Here is a 13,300-nt window from a genome sequence, read left to right as displayed (position 1 = left end):
AAAATAGTCCACAAAACACTATACAACAGTAAACCAAGATGCAAATTATTTATCTCGATTGAAGACTCTGCTCCACATGTGGCACCTTTCGAGTTACTGGTTGGAAGTACAAACGCAGTGTTAAATTTTATTTGGTAATTTCAAAATCGAGGAAAAGCTAACAGGAGGACGGCTACGACAATTTTAAAGATGGGCGAAAGATACCAGAGGGACAAACTCATAAATCGAAAATAAACTGACAACGCCATAGCTAAAAAAGAAAAATACAAACAGACAAGCAATAGCACACAAAACACAACATGGAAAAGTAAAGACTAGGCAACACGAACCCCACCAAAAACTGGGGGTGATCTCAAGTGCTTCGGAAGGGTAAGCAGATCCTGCTCCACATGTGGTACCCGTCATAATATAATATTCAGCAGTGTTAAATAGTTGCCTGATAGGCAGTAATCCTCCACCAAGAAAATCGTGATTAAAAAACGCAAGTTTTGGAATATTGTGTCAACTGCGAAACCTATATTTATATATGCCCAATAAATGAGCTGATGGAAAGTTTTAAAAAAGAAACAGAAAATTTCAAATTGCATGGAAAGATGTTATCTCTTTTGTAGTGACATTTTGTTCACAAAAGGGTTCTAAAATTTACACGTAAATAATGGCAAGTAATTGGACCATATAAAAGACCACACTAACCATTCATATCGGGCTCATATGAAAACATAAGACGAACAAACAAAAACAAACAACAACGACTAACACATTTCTTTTCGTTATATTATTTATTATTTACCATTACAGCGAGTTGTAAAGAGTACAAAAACGTGTAATCGTAATTTCAATTGCGACGTTAAAATTATTTTTCACACATGGAGAAAAAAACCTTATCTGTATTTTACCAAAGATTTTAGGAATTTTGCTTCCTCTTTATTTGGCTGTTTTGACGTTTTTAATTCGAGTGTCACTAATGAGTCTCTTGTTGAAGAAACGCGTGTCTAGCGTTTTTTATCCTGGTATCGTGGTATCTAAAATGAGTTTATTGAGTGTGACATTAATTTTTGCTTATTCTAATTTTTATTTTCTTTAATAGGACAGAAAAACAAATAGTATAAGTCTGACTGCATTTGTGTTGATTGCTCTACAGGAAAATTTACATTTGCAAGGCGTAAGTTATTAGAGACACCATATTGCGATATGGTTACAGTATTATTCAAGTGCGTATTTAGTTGATGCTTCAAGAAGTACTATTACATGTATCAATTCAAGTTATCGCTATTGACGTTGCAAAGTTAATACTGATAAACAGGCTTGAATGTTTCTTAATCCTGGGGAAGTTTCACTGCTACATCTCATCTCATAGTTGTTGTCTTTCCATGTGATTCTAGGCAAGAAACTTGCTCTCCGTTCCCAGACCTATAGCTAATACATAAAGTATATAGATAAGATTCAACATAAAGCTACCAAAAATACCAGTGCATATACTTCTTTTAAGATTGTTTGCTCCTCTTGTTTTTCAATTTTTGCCAAATTTTCGGAATCCTCTGGTTTTATTCGTGTTTTGCCATTAACAAATTCTGTCCACTATCCCCTACTTTTCTTTTCTTACTTTTATTACATATAGTTTTAAAAGCCATATTTGAAATTCTAATTAAGTCGTTATTTTTTCATAGTTTTTAAAAGAGAAAAGCGGACAATGTTAAATATATGAAAAATCTAAAGAGAAACAGTTCCCGCCAATTTTTCAAACGCTTATAGTCGAAAACAAGCGCACGGATCCTTCATTTTTTTCTGCATTTTTAGTTCCTTTATTTATATACTATCAATCTATAAACGTCTTATAGTAAGGTTATTATTTTGAAACAGAGTAGCGATCCTCCTTAAGGAATGACAGTAATATTTGTGTCTGCTTTGTGCATGTTGTAGGTTATTCAAAAGTGTGCACCACATTTTGAATAGACAGAAACAAAATTACAGTCATTCCTTATGATTTAATTCTTAATTCCCCCTTTTAGGCGTAAATCATAATAAACAGTTGATGGCGTCACGGTCACTTGACAAAATCATGTCTATGAGCTGATAAAAACTTTCTGCCAGTCAGAAGACCTGTTACATCCAAAAATATTGTATTTTACGTAAAAAGTAAAATAACAAAAATACCGAACTCCGAGGAAAATTCAAAACGGAAAGTCCGTAATCAAATGGCAAAATCAAAAGCTCAAACCCATCAAACGAATGGATAACAACTGTCATATTCCGGACTTGGTAACAACATTTTCTTATCTAGAAAATGTTGGATTAAGCTGGTTTTATAGCTTGCCAAACCTCATCATGTAATGTACACTTCCTTGTGCAAATGTTATTGCATAGTAATTATTTTAACTATTGATAATGACTGAAAAATAAGTAACTGTGGTGTATATTATTTGCTTTTAAGTTGTCTGCGCAAATGAAACTAAACAGAAATCATTATCGTGATTATAATCAATTAATATAATAATAAAATTGAGAATGGAAACGGGGACAATAACCCGACCAAAGAATAAAAAACAGCCCCATGACACCAATGTGAGTAGTAATTGTCATTTATAAACAAAAAGCATGTATTTGTTGTTAATTTAATCTCTATAGCCTTAACATTAAATAAATGTTGATAAAAGTTCTTGTGTTATTGTGAATATAAACATTGCTATTTATTCATTCATATTCAAATGGAAGCAAAGATATCATATACAATGCTTTACTTGAGCCATTATTCCTCATATGCATTAATTATGTTTATTTATTTATCTTACGATAATGATTATTCAATTTTGTTATAAATATATGTCTCATCATCTCCTAAAAAATACCGAGAGCCTTAAAATATTTACCAAGATATAAAATCTATTAGGCATTTTGTCAAAGTCCTGTCTTCCTCTCAAAGATGATTACCGGCCATCACTCTAAATGTATGAAATTCATATGTAATTAGTTTCGATTTTTATATATGAATTGTTTCGGTTGTTTAGTTGAACCATATTGCTTTTGTGCGCTGATGCACGTAAGAAAGAGTTAAACAATGGGTTATGCAACCAAAATGTAGGCAGCAGTTAAGAAGAAAAAAACAAGGTCAGATTTCAGCGAGTGCTTGGAAAGATACCAATAAATCTAGCACACCTGCCTCTGTTAGGTAGCACTGAAAAATCAACATTGTCTATTACGAATATAATCAATATTCACAACTGATTCTTGTGATGGAGTGACTATAAATTCATTGCTGAACGCAAGACATGTATCAGTGATATGAGTTGGTTTACAGAATTTATACGAAGCCGTCTTACACATTTCGTGCTAAAAATTTGAACATTTTTAATACAAAAGACTTATTTTTGTTTCTTTTATCTTATTGTTTTTACAATCTGTCCATCAGTTTTATAAAATGTTTTAAAAGGTTAACGAATTAATAATTCTTAGACACATCATGCTATTCATTCTAAGTCTTACCTGCATTATCTTTGTTTCTATTTTGTTTATCTTGAATCTATTGTTATACGAAATGCCAATGCTGTGCTAATATTTTTATATGTTAGAGTTTTTTTGTGAAATGTTCTATAACTTTAATTTTGAGATTGATTTGATCTTCCGTCTAGTTAATTTGAACGCCACTACTGCGTAAAGTGTAAACGAAACGCGCTTCTGTGGTACTGAAGTAAATAAAGGCAACAGTAGTATTACGATGTTCAAAGGTCATAAATCAATTGAGAAAAAAACAAATGTGGGTTATAAACTAAAACCGAGGGAAACACATCAAATATAAGAGGAAAACAACGGAACAACAGAAACATTGTGCAACAACAACAAACGACAATGCAACATACATACACATTATTTATAATTTTAGTTCATTTATATGTTTTGAAGTTAAGTATGACATCCATTTTCAATGAACTAGTACACATTTTAATTTAGGGGCCAGTCCGCCTCCGGGTGCGAGATTTTCTCGCTGTGTTGAAGACCCATTGGTAGCCTTCGGCTGTTTATGTTTTTACTGTTTGGTCTTGTTGTTGTCTTTTTGACTCATTCCCAATTTGCATTCTGAAGTTTATAGAAACTAACTATTAGACAACAACTGCCATATCCCTGACTTGGTACAGGACATTTTAAGAAAACAATGGTGGGTTTAACCTATTAGGTCTGATGCATGTATCTTTAATATGCTATGTATATGCTATCCAGCGTATCAATGACATACGTGCGTAACTCGACGTACGGGCCTAATGGTATTGGTTATTGTGAACGTGAAAGTTGGTTAAATACATCACTCATGTTTAAACAATGTATTCCAAGACTCTAAAAATAATGTTTTTGGTTTTTCGTTTATATTAAATAATTTTAACACGATGAAAAATGAAGACTTTATGCATTTTTATTTATCACCTGGTTCTCTTTATTCGCGCCTTAATTTTCACTGACATAAGATCATGTATCCCTTATATATCATACGATCATTTTGAGTTAACTTGAATGTTTTTGATATTAAAAACAATTATTTTTCAGTATTGTTTGACGATGAACGCTCCATTATTCTATATTTTATACTTATTTTTTTATGTTGTTCTATGTTCTATCTTTATTTGTCTATATATTTATTTTTTTTTATTTTTTTTGAGTGGAAAACATTCATTTGAAAGATAATTTCTGAAATGTCAAAATCATTGTTTGTTAGAATATCGTTTTTATCTAATTTCAAAATAAAGTGTGTTCTATTCATTATAACCTCAAGAGAAAATTCCGAATACAGGTTGCATATTAAAAGGTGTGGTCGATTACGGATTGATCTGTTTATTTAGTCTAAAGGGAAAAGCTATACGAGTCAAAATAAGAAAGACATTTCTAGGCAAAACATTTTATATCCCTAGAAGTACATTAAAGTCATATAAAACGAGTGACTGGTGAAATATAATGTTAATCCAATTCTTTAAGCAATGCATGCATATATCATAAACTCAGTCTTCTGTGCAAGGTTTTATCATTTTTTACGCATCCATATCGTATAATCGTCATAAAAAATATTTCATTCGGTTAGTGTTGCTGTGAAAATATGGCAGCCCATTAATGGTCCTGTTTTGAAACCGAAATTAACCAGTTGTCACCTTTATAAACAATCAACAAAGAAGCATGCATATTCATGTAAGCACGTGTATAACATGTAGAATAAGATACAGTTTATTTCGATGACGGAGCGATGTTTTCGTTTGTTGACTCTCTCGCACTTGCGTATTGCGATCACCGGAGTTTTACGAGAAAGGTCACACTGAGGTAACTGCATACGGAAAACATGTCGGCGAATTATTGTCTGGGAAGCCAACAGTTAAAAAAGTAAATTTCTTCTAAATTTGGACAAATTAGAGAATTTTCTTCAGAAAAAAGTATGTACATAAGTTTCAGAATAAAATTTGCCATTTAGCTATAAAAAACATATGCATCATTTTGTTTTAATTTGAAGTTTCATATGACTTTAACTTATAGTATTTTATCTATTCTACTGGTGAACATTTCATATGGGGTCATCTAAATTGTTTTTACCGCATAAATAATTGAAGGGAATGTGATAGGTAAGAAACATAGAAAACATAAGATTATAAGATTTTGATGAAAAAAAAGAGTTTTGATCACGACCTATCTCAAACTGAGTACTAAGAATTAAACTATTAACCAGCAGTTTCATTGAAATGTATGAATTTGGTGTGCAAAGAAAAGTTTATTATTATTTCATCATAAAATTCCACAAATCTGGATTTTTCATGGACAGGATCTGTGTGCCCGTACTTTGTGGAATGGGTGGTCCATTTACAGTTGCTGGTTTTACCAGTAAAAGACTATATTCAACAGTAGAACCCACGTTTCAAAAAGAGGCCTGTTTTGTTGTTTTGGATGAATTTGTTTTTACATTTGTAAACGCTTAAAACTTATTTGTGATTCTGATTTGTTTTAAATTAACCGTCAAATTTCGCATTTGACAATTCGATATTTTAACCAAATTAAGGCTTCGACTGCAAAGACTTAAATCGTTTGCTTCGTTCGAAATAGAACTCAATAAACCCTACCAACGAGGCGACCATGCTACCACAAGACCGAAGAGGAAATTATGAATATGCAAGATACACATTTACATATACATAAAACTGAGAATGGAAATGGGGAATGTGTCAAAGAGACAACAACCCAACCAAAGATCAGAAAACATGGTTATTCAAAACATTTGAAACAAGAATATGTAACTTTCACATACCATGTCCCCTCATATTATCACATTTCCATATTCAGTAAACCACTTTATCCGGATCAAACTATAATTTGGCATATAATTTTAAAGGTTTTATATTTGAAACTGGACGGACGAACAGACGGACACACAGACAAAAACATAATATGTCCTTTGTATAATAAGTTAGTCATACAAAAAGAAAGATCGTCCTTCTTAACAATACTGCAATAAAATATTCAATGCATGTCCGAATAAGTTGCATAAGTTAAACCCCAAACATTTACAAGTACTAGTACTATTTGTGAGCAATGACGTTAAACGCACACATTTGTACAGACACTTCCTCGAGCAAATGCCTCAGGATATAATTTTTCATTGGAAGATTGGAGATGCAATCCTTATAAATTCAGTTTAAAAATATTCTACAGAAATATGAAACATTATTATGTACTAGGTGCATCAGTGATCTCAATGTTTACCTCCGACAAAAGTATCTTGAAATGTATTGTAGAAATATGCTAAAAAAATTAAGTCGTGTACACCTTTTACATGCCGGCGTGTTTAAAACATCTGATTAAACCGAATAACTCACAAATCCAAAATAAGAATATAATCTCGCTTAAAATTTCTTTCTTTTCATTTTTTCAAGCTTAATGTCGATTTAGATGTTCTAAAAATTAACCCTTTGAGAAATAAATATATGGGTTGAGTGAAGTGACGAAACAATGATCGGTGCATTGAATTACCAGTTTTAATTATTCCCTCATAAATTGTTGTCCATAAAATTATCCCGAATTGAATAATAAAACATACAATTTTAATTTTAGTTCATTTATACGTTTTGGAGTTTAGTATGACGTCCATTTTCACTGAACAAGTACACAATTTTATTAAGGAGCCAGCTCAGGACCACCTCCGGGTGCGGAATTTTCTCGCTGCGTTGAAGACCCATTGGTGGCCTTCGGCTGTTGTCTGCTCTTTGGTCGGGTTGTTGTCTCTTTGACATATTCCCCATTTCCATTCTCAATTTTAAAGAATTGATACAGCAGATTGGGGTAATTTTTCAATAGAATTTTATTCAACAAAGATGTGTATTCAACGAACCAAATATCCATGCATTATATGCCCCCGTTTGTCATGCTTCAATGCAAAATACCTACATACGTTCAAATAGGTTGGGTATGTCGAGTAATGTCCTCGTATTGGAAATCTCTAGTAAGCGTTAACATTTTTCCTCTTGTTATACATTTTATCTAAACAGATGACACATTCAATTACTGATGCTGTTACGAAGGCGCAACATTATCTTGAGTCTAATATCCATACAGTGAACGATATCTACTGCTTAGCCATTACTTGTTATGCGTTAGCCATACGCAGCAGTTCATCTTTTGATGCAATATTTAACAAGCTTGGAACGCATGCCGTTGTAAGAGGTAAGATGCCACGAAATGAATTACGTTTGTTTATCCAAACCACACTTTTGATCAAAGGGTCACTGTTTGAAAACACATGTACCTGATGTGATATCACATACATTATCTACACAAATTTATGAATCGAAATCATTTGTTAATGTTATGAAAGTGACATTATAGATTATAATATTCATATACATGTACTGCTTGTAGTTTCTATCTTAAATACAACAATAACATTATAAAATTATTAATTATGACAGTTAATTAGTTTTGTTCATGTAACTATTAACCTTTTTACCTCATCAACACAGTATTAGTTGCAATTACGACGTACTGTGTTTTTTTTTAATTTTGGCGAGAAAGACAAGTTTATAATGACTCCTGAAAGTGTAGGAAGCTTATAATGTAAATTGTTTGCTAAATTTCTTAAAATTATTTATTCCAATGTAGATGGTATGAAATATTGGACCTACGCTTCTGCATCATCATCAAACGGGAATTCATGGTCATCAACTTATATCCAGGCAACTTCGATTGATATTGAGACATCAGCTTATGTTCTTCTTGCATATACACGACGTAATTTACCTTTAGATGGTTATCCTGTTATGAAATGGATAATAACGCAAAGAAATTCGAATGGTGGATTTGCATCATCACAGGTATTTGATCGAAACAATTTTGCACAGTGTGTTAAAGAAGCCCCCAAATACTACTAATTGCTTGATTGATTGTTGTTTTACGCAACTTGCAGCACTTTTGGCTATTTTGTGGTGGTCAGATTTTATAATTAAAGGATACAAAAATGCCAGAAAAAAACACCGATATACAGCAGGAAAACCAAGTACTTAAAATTAAACCCAAAATGGGTTACCTTATATACAAGATGGCACGGGAATTTGAATTAGCTGAATAAACAAGAGGACACGAGCATATCAACACAGACATTACATCGTTCATGTTGTGATACATTCCTAGGTGATTGAACTCTGTATGACGAAATGAATTTGGCATACATTTACATCCTTCGAGATTAGACAAAATGAAATAATACACAAATACTTTTGTTATACTCTCCTACTTTTTCAAATTACATATCTCTTTGACTTTGTACTGATGTCACTCATCGACAAAATCCTAGTTGTTGTATTTACGTCGATGATACGCTTGGAATCGTCACGAGGTATCTTACGCTTAATGTTTGATTAAGACGACACGAATATTCTTTTTTTTTAAGTTGAATAACGAACTTTTGTCAATTAATACACATGATGATTACCAACTAATTGTTTGAATATGTGATACACTACTACTATAAAATGAAATTCAATAAAAACCAAAAAAATCAAAAGAAGGAAAAAATATCCCCAGAAGGGTAGGAAGATCCGCTAAACTTTACAAATCCATGGTATATTTTTAATGAAATAACGACAAACAGGACCAATAACTTCATAGTTTAAGAACGGAAAAACCGTATTGGTCAATAATTTCGAGATAATTATTACAGTATCATACGTTATTAATTTGTATTTAGGGCCATAGGTATTTGTACATCGAGATTTATGGTGTCCTATAATCTTACCTGTGTTCATATGTCTGTATGTTCGTCACATATTTTTGTAAACGCAAAAAAAAAAAAAACTTAGGTTTGAGGCTAATCACATTGAGGCGGATGCTGTTCATCATATATAAACTTCCATAGTGTTGGTTTTTTCTGTGACAATTAACCAATTAATATTTAAAGAAGTTACGTTTTCGTTTACAGATCACAAAAATTGAGAAATAGCTTTGGTAAAGCAAACATTTCAAAAGAATCGGTAGGAAGCAAATGAATGTTGCATAGTTGTTGTGAATAATATGTAGATCTGCGTTGTTAAAAGAGATTTGCGTAACAACTTTGGACAGGGGGGGATTACGAGTAAAACTAATGTTCATAAAAATCAGAAGCTTATTTCTGTTCTAGAAATACAATGAACATAAAAGTCGAGGTAAAATATGCTATTCAACATTGATTCCCAGTGTAAATTTTGCAATAACACGTATTTGTTTTGTTAAAAATCACTGTCTGTTTTTCCTCGTTGCAACAAAAAATAATAGATAGGTACAGAATGATTTCCAATGGAGTTTTGAATTAATGAGAATTTGCATAATGTAATATGACCTTCTTTAAATGAGTAATGCATATTTTTGTTTAAAGGCCAGCCGCCGGGTGTCAGGAATGTCTCACTGTGTTGAAGCTTTTTGCTTTGGTTGTTGTCTCTTTGACACATTCCCCATTTCCATTCCCAATTTTATACTCAGTATTTCCTGTCATGTGCTTTGTTTCTGTCATTTAAGGATACAGTAGTTGCATTAGAGGCCATTACTGAGTTTGGATTATTTGGTTCGCAGCATAAAGACATGTTAATTTCAATCACAGCTGGAAAATTCTCCAAACAATTTACGGTTGATGCTGCAAATGCTCTGGTTTTGCAGACTGTTGAGGTATGTGGTATATCTAATCAGAGGTGAAACCTAGATTCAATCGTTTTCAATGACGTTTTCGGCTGGCTGGAAAACTTCAAAAATGGGATGAGTTTTATATCGCAGCACTTAAATGCAAAATTGAGAGGTTATTTAAAAAAAAATTTAAAAACTAAATTCAGCGAAAGAAATTAGAAAGCATTTTCTACATATTAGCAGACAACAATTACATGTACTTTTAAATGAAGATTAAACATACCATCGTTTATAAAACTGTTAACTGAAGCAGTCCTTTTAAAATTTAAATATATGAATATATAATTGAAATGTTTAATACATTATTTTGAGTGTTCTGTTGATTCTAAGATATTTATAGCACATATGATGTTAAGCCAATATGTTTTTGTCTCATTAGTTACCAAAGCCATTTCCACAATATGCACTGATTGAGGCAACTGGAGAGGGAACTGCTCTTGCAGAGGTAATGTCCATTATGGGAATACTCCTTAGAAATTTGTAATGAAAATGTACTCGATTCTTCATTACTATTCATCAGGCATGGGGTAATGCAAATTTGTGAGTGTAATGCATGGTAATGCATTACATTTTTCCAAGTAATTGCATGTAATGTGTAATGCCGCAATTTTTGCATTACATGTAATTGTAATTTAATGCATTACTTTAGCAAAAAGTTGTGTAATTTCAAGCATTACATGGCATTACTTTTTCCACATACTATATATCTTTAACAGATTGTTGGAGATTTAACTCAAGCAGAATTTAAGATTTCTTTATTAACTAGGAACATAATCATTTGAATATTGATTTTCTAATGACTATTTATTTTTCACACTTTACATAAATCACTAGAGGGAATTTGGAGATTAAGCCTTGCCCCAGGTAGAACTTGAAAAAAATTGGTATAAATACTAGAATGACCAAATTACAATTCTAAATAAATTACACAAAACTGTATATCAGATTGAGTTCTTCTGTTTTATTTCATTTTATTTCATACATTTTTCTGCATAAAAAGATTGATATTTAAAAAGCATTACTGTAAAAGTGTTCCATTGTTCTCAAAAGATCATGATTAAAGAACAGATAATTGAACATATTCATAATACACTAATTAGTTTGTTTTACAATCAATCTTTTCACCATTTTGACATTTTGGTTATAAATTAAGCTCTATGTTTATTTTATAATTAGGAAAGAAATTCTCAGTAAATATTTTGATTGAAATTAAAAAAAAATCAAATGTATATTTATAAAACTAAAGTTAACATTAAGTTAAAATAAGTATTAAACTTCATCTCTGTAATTTCTTTTTAGAGTAACCTAAGAGTTGTATACCTTGAAACATAGAATGCACATGAAGGATGAAACCTTCGAAACCCTTATGATGTTAAAATGTAATAGTCTTATTGAATAGACTTTTTACATGTATGCTTAAATTCAATACATGGAACAGATACTGCATATGCTAGAATCTTTTGTGACTTCATTTTGTTTAAAAAATGTTTGATTTTTCTTTTCACTTGATAATAAAATTTACAAATGTAATGTGTAATTCAATGCATTACTTTGCAAATGTAGTTGTAATTTAATGCATTACTTTGATAAATGCATGTTATTGTAATTGTAATTTAATACATGGTTTTGTCAAAGTAATTGTAATATAATGCATTACATTGTAATGTAATTCGCCCCATGCCTGCTATTCATTAAATAGTTTGATAGTTATCAAACTAAAACAAATGTTGATTTTATGTCTACTATGTCATTTAGATAAAAGAAGATGTGGTATGAGTACCAATGAGACAACTCTCCATCCAAGTCACAATTTGTAAAAGTAAACCATTATAAGTCAAAGTACGGTCTTCAACACGAAGCCTTGGCTCACACCGAACAGCAAGCTATAAAGGGCCTCAAAATTGATTAGTGTAAAACCATTCTTACGGGAAAACCAACGGTCTAATCTATATAAATTACGAGAAACAAGAAACACATATGAACCACATCAGCAAACGACAACTACTGAACATCAGGTTCCTGACTGAGAACAGGTGCAAACAAATGCAGTGGGTTTAAACGTTTTAATAGGTACCAAAAGAGGGACGAAAGATACCAGAGGGACAGTCAAACTCATAGATCGAAAACAATCTGACAACGCAATGGTCAAAGATAAAAAGACAAACAGACAAATAATAGTACAGATGAACCAACATAGAAAACCAAAGACTAAGCAACACGAACCCCACCAAATACTGGGGGTGATCTCATGTGCTCCGGAAGGGTAAGCAGATCCTGCTCCTCATGTTGCACCCGTCGTGTTGCTTATGTTATTACAAATCCGGTAAATAGTCTAATTCGGCAAGTCACATTCGATAAATAAATTACCAACCTTCACCTTTACCTGAAACAATAGTGTAACATCACAACGTAGAAAGACACACTATAAAATATCGATTGAAATGACTCAACTCAATCAAAAGACATATTAACACAAGTGAACATACACTGAACAAATAAATTTGATCTATGAAACAATGTAAATACAAAATCAATAAAAGGTGAGATGTTTAACAATATCAGAAAGTCAACCATAACCTTTAACAAAATGCCGCCAAATAGAATAACGTACACAGGTAAATGAAAATAATTTTGTTGTAAGGTATACAGTATAAATGGAGAACGGAAATATTTTTTACAAAATAAATAATTTTGTTGTTCATTGTACGAGAACAGAAGTGAAAATTTATAGTCATACAAAACACTTATCAAAGCTGGTATATATCAAAAATAGAGAGACGAGATATAACACTAAATAAGTAAATATTGAATAACAAAAAAGCATTACAAATTGTCTATATCAATGTGTATTACCTATACTCCATGACTAAATATAAATAAAACACAAATGTAAACTTGCCGACAACCCGTCGACATTGATAGACGACGTATTTAATGTGTATCTCAAATAAATTTCCAGCAGTACACATTTTACAAATATCAATATGTCAATAGTTTATTCGCTTATATTTCTGAATTTTTACCCTCCATAGCTATATATATAGATTTTCAAGTCCGTCCAGGAAAAACAATGAAATCATTATTTAAATATATGAATATGACTGGAAACCTGTCTCCTATGCCAATGACCGAGCCT

The sequence above is a fragment of the Mytilus californianus genome, unplaced genomic scaffold (genome assembly GCF_021869535.1).
Source record: "Mytilus californianus isolate M0D057914Y unplaced genomic scaffold, xbMytCali1.0.p SCAF_45, whole genome shotgun sequence".
NCBI classification, from domain to species: Eukaryota; Metazoa; Mollusca; class Bivalvia; order Mytilida; family Mytilidae; genus Mytilus; species Mytilus californianus.
This window is presented reverse-complemented; position numbering follows the sequence as displayed.